Source organism: Pezoporus wallicus, unplaced genomic scaffold (assembly GCF_028554395.1).
Source record: "Pezoporus wallicus isolate ANWC-B61680 ecotype Strahan unplaced genomic scaffold, APGP_CSIRO_Pwel_v1 contig_2012, whole genome shotgun sequence".
Classification (NCBI taxonomy): domain Eukaryota; kingdom Metazoa; phylum Chordata; class Aves; order Psittaciformes; family Psittacidae; genus Pezoporus; species Pezoporus wallicus.
The window spans coordinates 2,951,574-2,959,563 of record NW_026639840.1 but is presented as its reverse complement, the minus strand read 5'-3'; positions in this window follow the sequence as shown (position 1 = coordinate 2,959,563).

The window sequence follows — 7,990 nt, the reverse complement described above, 5'->3', positions numbered from 1 at the left end:
CAGAGGCAAAGCAAATTTTCATATTTACTTTTTTTCATAACTTTTTTTTTTGTGTGAATCTGAGTCTGAAATATTTGTGTTACTCAACAACAGTTAAGGAAAGCTGCAAATGAACTAGGTAGGACACCAAAATGCTACCAAAGAATGCTGTCTGCTCTCTACTTTATCACAGAATAAAAAGAACCAAACAGGAAATACCATGCAAAACTGTGCCCTTTCATCCTTGAACTACAACACCAAATCATCATGAAATCAGATGTGTGAAAATGAAAACCTAAGCCAAGTCTGGTCTAGTACTCCTTTGTGTGGAAGTCTTGGCATAAAGGCAGTGAGAAATTCAATAGGGCAGTCAAGTCCATAATGTATTGTCCAGGAACTCTCTTTAAAGCAAGTAAATGAACTGTATTTCTAGGCCTGAGGTTTGCTCCCCATCCAGTTGCATCCTCTCAGAACACAGCAATATCCTCACTCAACTTCAGCTCTACACCTCAGTACAAGACTAGAATCTTCAGTTTATTATTATTTACTGCAATTTTACCAGTATGCAGGTGCTCATCATGGAAAGGAACCCATTTTCTTGGTCAAGATATCCTGGCCAAAAAAAATAATAATTCTGAAATGCTTCCTGGTGCCTCTTTGAACAATATTAAAACACTTCAGCAACCTTTCATACAGAATTAATTAACATGAAAACCAGCCTTCACAATGCAGCAGAGCCCTAAAGTGGTTTCTGGAATTTAATTAGTCTAACCTTCTTTTCTCTACATTGGTACCACTCTATGAGAAGTGCAGATCATTATTAATTCCTTTGGTGTTCACTATAATAACATTAATCATGATGAACTCTTTTGGTAGTAAAGTGTATGTAATATGTAATTCTGTAATAATTTAGCATTAACTTGAAATTAATTTATAAAATACACTATTTGTCACCACACACTGAACATTTATAATATTCCTCATCATCATTAGTATGAGGATAACTTGCGTTAAAAAATACACTGGGTACAGATTTAGAGATTTCATAAATACATTTGGGAAGTTGAGTGAGAGATGTTAGTGATTATTTATTTATCAACTTTTCCTTTAAAAACTATAGTAGGGTCATTTTAAGAAGTAATAAAAATTATCTGTTGTGAAAAACACCAGCATCCTTTGGTTCAGCACTCATTGAAAAACCTGATTATTCGAAGCAAGAAAATTGTTTCCCAATTTCTTTGGTTTCTCTGGAATTTAAAATAAATCCAGAACTTGTGTATTGCTTGTAAATAGTGAATTGTGCGCCAGAGAACTTCACCTGATTATCAAGTTTCTCTCCCTATTAGACTAGCCTAAAAGACATTAAATTTTATCCCATCTCCTTAGACAGGGATCTCTATGATTGCATGAAAAATACCGCACAATTCAATAGATGAGCCCTAGAGCTTGCAAAAAGAAACAAAAAAAAATAGAGAGGAAGATACAAAATTAAAGTGCTTGTCAAGTGACATATCTTGTTGCTACAAATGGCAAAGTGATTAAGTTTAAGATGCTATCAGACACTCAATGTATACAAACATCCTCAGTGAGTGATACTAATGGAAAAACAGTTTTGTCCTTTCCACAAAGGATTTGTTTTTATCACTGGACAATGCAAAATCTCTGTACTAAAATTTCACAAAGGATTCATTTGGATTCCTTTCTTATGTATTTCTAAGGTGCCAATCACTATATTATCTAGACACATTAACAGAGTAGCTGGCTTTTGCTAAATATAGACTCCAAAAGAATTCAAGATCAAAACACTTTCTTACCCAGCCGCAGAAAGCCCTTCTCAGGGCTGGGAAAGGCTTCTCATCACAGCTCTGAGGATCATTCTGGGACAGAGTCTAGATGCAAGGGACACTTGCACTCCGTTTGCAGGGCCCAGAAGCTGACTGGAACACATTTACTCACACAACCTACAGCTATGTATACATTCTGATATTACTTACATTATAGTCTTTGGACTATGTTATAGCTGATATAAACTGTGTGTGCCAGTGAAGCAACAGAACATGCAAGCATATGCTGAGTGGGAATGAATTTAAGTGCATGTTTATACACTTGGCTGAATCAGGCCCCTCATCACCTGGGCAGATCTTCAGTGTATTTTATATCAGAATTACCTCAGTAGAGTTGCCTCCCTTTTAAATTGGTTTCAGAAAAGAGCAAGAATTATGTCCCATAAATTTTAGGTGTATTGACATGTCTTTCCCACCATAAATGAAAAATACTGGGCATGTCTTTTTCTTTATGTAATTACTTTTCCATAATACTATATATTGGTTGTGAAAAATGGTTATTTAAACAATTTCTTCTAGCCTAATATTTAAAACTGTATTTTGCTCTTAAAAATTTATTAACTTCATTTACTCAAAAGGAGACTCCACTTTGGAAAAAGTCAAGGATCCTTTGTCTTATCTGTTTCCTGCAATGATTTAATGAGGGATAAAAATAGACAAGAATGATCAGATCTTCTCCTGGTATAAATTGTTAGCTGCAGACCTTGGATCATAAATATCTTCCTCTTTTATATTATTATTAATGATAATTACAAAGGACCCTCTAAGAAGTTACTTCTTAAAGAAGTATCAGCCATGATCTTGTGGTTCAGCCCGCACCAAGCTTTGTATTTAAAATGTACATTCAGCTATTTAGTTACATACAGTGAATTCAGTATATTTCTCCCCAAATCATAATATTATTTCTTGAATACAGATTTTTTAGTAGTGCATATTCATACCCAAAGGACTTACATTTCGGAAGTCTTCTCAGGCCTGCTGTTTCAAGTAGGAACGTGGTTGAATTCCATTTGTGTTCAGCATCAGTTGTAATCCAGTGATAATTCACCATGTGCCGAAAACAAAGAAAAGACTTATAGCTTGGAAAAATGATATTCTTCTCCTTGTATATTTGATATTAAAATAAGTGTTTTCCTAGTTATACTGAAGAGCTCTTACTCAATCTGCATTTCTCTGTGTGCTTCCCCCATCAGTACTGGAATTTAACCATCAGAATTGGAGAGGGACAAATTTCAATTAGTCTGGCCCTTGTTATGAGAGCTATCGGGGATCTTTCCTGAACAGCCACAGCTCAGCACTGGCCTAATTCCAGCACTGCTTCTTATGCTTTTTCTTTTGCTTGGTCTGCTCTTTCCCTTAATCTCATTCCCCATTTTTCCATGCTCTTTTTTTTTTGTCATTTTCCCCCTCAGGATTTGCATCACTTTATATCCTCTCTTTCTCCTTCTCTTTCCTCCTGGATCCAGTATCAAGCCTTCAAACCTCAGCTTTTTTTTTTTTTCCTTTTTTTTTTTTTTTTACCTCTTCCCTTCTATTTTTCTTTTCTCTTCAAGTTTTCCCCTTTGATGAAGGCCCCTCTAGCTCTATCAATCAGCGTTTAAAAAGGAAACTCCATCAAATTTCCTCTCTGTACAAACTGAGACTTCCTTTAAAGAGACCATTTTTTATTGCAACTCAAAAAATGTTCCCACTGATACTACAACTTCACTCAACTCAAGGTCATAAAAAGTAGCTTATATATTTTAGTAGCCCAGTGATTTTAAGTGTTTATTCTCAGCAGATGTGAACCTGTATTAAAATTTCCAGCACATGCCAGAAATTACAGGTCTTGTTCCAAAAAAATTATTAATCAAACAACTTCATGACACTGTCATTCCAGGAAAAGAGTATTTCTAGGTATTGTATCTGAGCCCCAGACAAGCAACATTTGAAGCATCTTTCATCCCAAGTGTTCTTTTTTATCCTTATGGAGATATCTTTGAGGTGCAGTTGTTGGACAAAAGTATCCTGAGTTTAAATTTCAGTCAAGTATATGGCGTTAGATTCTTATAGATCAAACGATGTAGCATCTCTGACATTTCTGCAATAAACAGAAAGCTTGCAATTTCAAGGTGCAGTAGAAAACACCACATCACTTGCTTAAAAGAGTTACAGTTGTATAGTGTGGAAAGAGATGAAAATAGACAGGGTTTTTGTTCTGGAATTTTTTTAGGAAAGATTCCTTGAAAGGCGTTATCAATAACTGGCTGTGATTTGAAGCATCCTTTTGTGTGTGGAATTGCACACAGAGAAAAAAAGTAAGTCAACTAATTGCATGCAGAAATTGGGCCAGGTAACTTTCATGCCACAGTCTCTTTATATAATATAGAACTCTTGTTTACACATGAGAAAAACAGGAAGCTTTGCAATTATTATATCAAATTCTTGGCTAGGGTGAATGAGTATAGCTCTTTTATGCTTTGAAAGTGGAAGGAATTTACATGGCTAACATGTTATTTAATCACTGCAAGACATTATTCTCCCATCTAACTTGCCCCTGCAATTTATAGGTTTGCCCTCCAAAGTAGAGGCTAGTTAGTAGTTTTCTGCAGCTTCCACCTCTTGTCCATGCTCGGAAGTGGCAGACTCTTTATCCAGCACCTAAATTATTGTAGCTGGGGCCATTTACTCCAGCTAGAAAAAGAACTTGGATGCCTCCCACATTGCTGCAAGCTCCTTTCCTCCATTTCCTTATTGCACAGTAGTGGGACAACTAGGCTCTATTTTCTCCATTCAGGCATCAGTTTCTCTTCTCTGAGATCAAGGGTGTCAGTTGCAAGAGATAAGCTTGCTTGGGAAGCTGCATATTTACTACTGGCAAGGTAAGTAGCCTCACCAATAAATCTGCACATTATGATTTTGTAAAAAGAGATTGCTCCTTGCTCTTAACTAACCTGTGTCTTCCTGAGCTCTTTTTGAGTCTTACATATACTAATTCATTAGCAGCATTTTCATGCACTCCCCATCTTTTTATACATTCCCAGCTACACTTAAAGGAAACTCAGCATGTTGCTAGCTAATAATCACCTGGCTATCAGTGGCAGAGAGATGGGGGAGGAGAGTAACAGGGGTTTGCCCCAGCCTTGGCTCATCTTTTAATAATAAGCTAATTCAGATAGCGAACATACTAAAATTAGCAATGAAGCTGGAATACCAACGTGTAACAAAGATTAACGTTAAGTCAATGTGATGCCATCAATTCACCTCTCTAAAAAGCCACAATAGAACCAGGGGCTTAGAACCACTTGCAGTTCACTCATCCAAAACGCAAGCACAAAAGGTTCTGGATGCTACACAGGTCTCCAAGTAGTTGCTCTTGTAAATGGGAATCACAGACTGAAAGATAAGCTTCACCTATATATTAGTGAAGCAGTAGTGTCACCCACAAACCCTACAAAGTTCATGGCAAGTCTATTCTAACCTAGATGATTCTATAGTACAATGAAGAAAATGTTAGCCTCTACCATCAGAAAAACACTGTTATGAAGGCTGGGGTTGATTCACCAGTATTGCCTTACAGGAGAGAAAGCTGGCTACGCCCTTTCATTAGATTTGTCCATTGCATTAAAGGTTGTTAAATCGGTTTTGTCTAGATTTGTCAGGCTGCTTTTGAGGATGAAACTAAACCGCAGTTTTCAGAACTGCTGCATTAAGTGAATTTTGCCACTTCCTGGGAAGCTTCAAGGAAATTGCCTTTATAGGAGAATGTTTTATTCTGCATTTTGGGTTCATATGAGATTACAAGAGCTCAGCACACCTCTGTAAACTAAGCCCGAGTTCAGCTACAGTTGTGCTTTGCACAATTAAATATCCAAAGATCTCTTTCCAGATCCTGATTTGCCTGGTAAATTCCAGCTCTCCCTCTCTTTGCCAGTATAGGTAAGCTACACACACACAATTCCAAATATCTGAACAGTGTTTCTGGGAATAAAAAGCTATTTTTATGTATTTACATCACTCTTGCTTTACATGCATATATAAAGAAAATCTTTCTGAAGAATTGTCAAAGATAACTGGGAACTGGGGGGGGGGGGGTGGAAGCTGGGGTCAAATTCCATTTCTTTGATGTGTAGGAACAGGGCAAACAGAACTTACCAGAGCAGTTCTGACCAATGCACCAGCTAAAAATCATCAGATTTCCTTCTATCAAAACTTTTTTTTTTATACCAATGCATTAGAGCTTAGCTTCCATTCAAATTTCTTGCTTATGATCTGATATTTCTTGATATTCTACCTATGTTCATGGCTCATGCCTCTCGGAATATGTTAAATTACAGCACCAATATGGAAACTCCAGCCTTGTAAGGAAAGAACTACATAAATCAAGAAAAAGTACCAGAACTTATCAAGGAAGGCGAAAACTAATCTGAAATCGATGCAAGCCAGCTCCTTAGGATAAAACATTAAAGGTTTTCAGAATTTTATCCCTCACTATAAAAAAAAAACCACCAAAAGCATAGAAAGAATTTAGCTAGTCTTCTCATTACTTCCCAAGCTCCTACTTACCTGAATCCTAAATAAAGCTATGGAGAACTTTCCTTTCTGTTTCACTGTTTGTATTACCTCATGCACCTGGTCAGAGCAGGTGTCAAGAGTTCCCACTTCAGCACTGGTGTGACTACTTACATAAGGCTCAAGCAAGGAGCTTGTGTGAGGGTAGGTGTGTTAGTTCCATGGGAGTCCTGGATTTCTTTCTAGAGACAGTCTCATTGGGTTTAAGTAGTTCAGGTGTATTTCAGAAAAATCTGACATGGCAGGCAACTTGTCCAAACTTGCTGTGAACTCCTGACACAAGTGATTTACAAGAAATTAAAAAAAATCCTCCATAATTTCACAGAGGGACCCAAAGTATTGATAGATTCATTCTTTGTTTTGAAATAAGAAATTATGCAAGTGTTTCAAATGTGTAGAGTGAAAACAGCCACTACCAAATGGTCTCCTAAAAGCACAGTTCTCATCTTGCAGCCACTATAATTTTTTACAGGATAACAGCATTACCTGGAGTTTTCTAATCCAAAGGTTGAGCTGGATGTCAGAGAAAGGACTAAGGTAACTGACTCAGTGAAACTCATTTCAGTTCCTCGTTGTTTCTTTTAAATTGTACATTCCTAATCCCTTCCAGATGCTGCTGAGGATTTCCCAGCCCTTCAGTGCTGCAGATTCCCTTTCCCCTCTGCTATCCCCTGCCCTATCTGTCTTGGTGGCAGCTGTCACACAGCCCCATGGTGCTCTTCCATTCCAAAGCTGCATGCTTCTCTCTGCACTCTGCAGCTAGTCTGAGCACCAATGTAGGAATAAACTGCAGTATATAAGAAATAATCTAAACTAGTGGGTGACAAAACTAATCTTGAAATCTTTAAATGCTCAGCCCTTTAAACTATTTTATACTGAGTATTTTTGAACAGAGAAGGGAAGATAAAGGAAGAAGTTTCCTTAATTTTGTTGCAGGCTTCTTTCTTCCAGTCCAATGCTTTAGACAAATTATTTCCCACAGCACATGTGAGATAAAAAAAAAACAACAAACCCAACCAAACAAAAAATTCTGTAGTAAAATTATTATCACCAGCTGACTGATGAATTCACTATGGAGAGGGCAACATGACACAGTTTACAACCAGTAGTCCAGATACTATCATCTGAATTGGAAAAACACAGTGTTGCCAACTGTTCATGTTAGAAAATGGAAAGTTGTGTTATTTTTCTTTTGCCTCCACACCTTTTTTTCCCCTCCAAATAGCCAAGAATTATTAGATCTTTTGTATGGTTTTCCTTATTGAAGTCTTTTTATGGGCTCATAAAGACAGACTTAACGAGGCAACACAAGTCCCACTGCATGGGAGCTCAGTATTTTCATTCCCAGCACTCTAATTTTCCTATCAAAAAAAGGAAGATAGTAGAAAAGCTTTTTCAAGCATTCAAGTTCACCTTCAGAAAGTGCCTGAGCTTAAGCCCCATGTCAAAAACCCAGTTATTACATCATATCTGACAGGTCAAAAACTAGTAACAGAGCGCTTAGTAGCTGAGGTAATCATCCACGAGTCAGGAACTTCCTGGCCTGTCTTCCCTTGTTCTCCTCAGCTGCATGCCCAGAACAACAGTCTAGAGCACTTCAAAACTTTTTATATAAT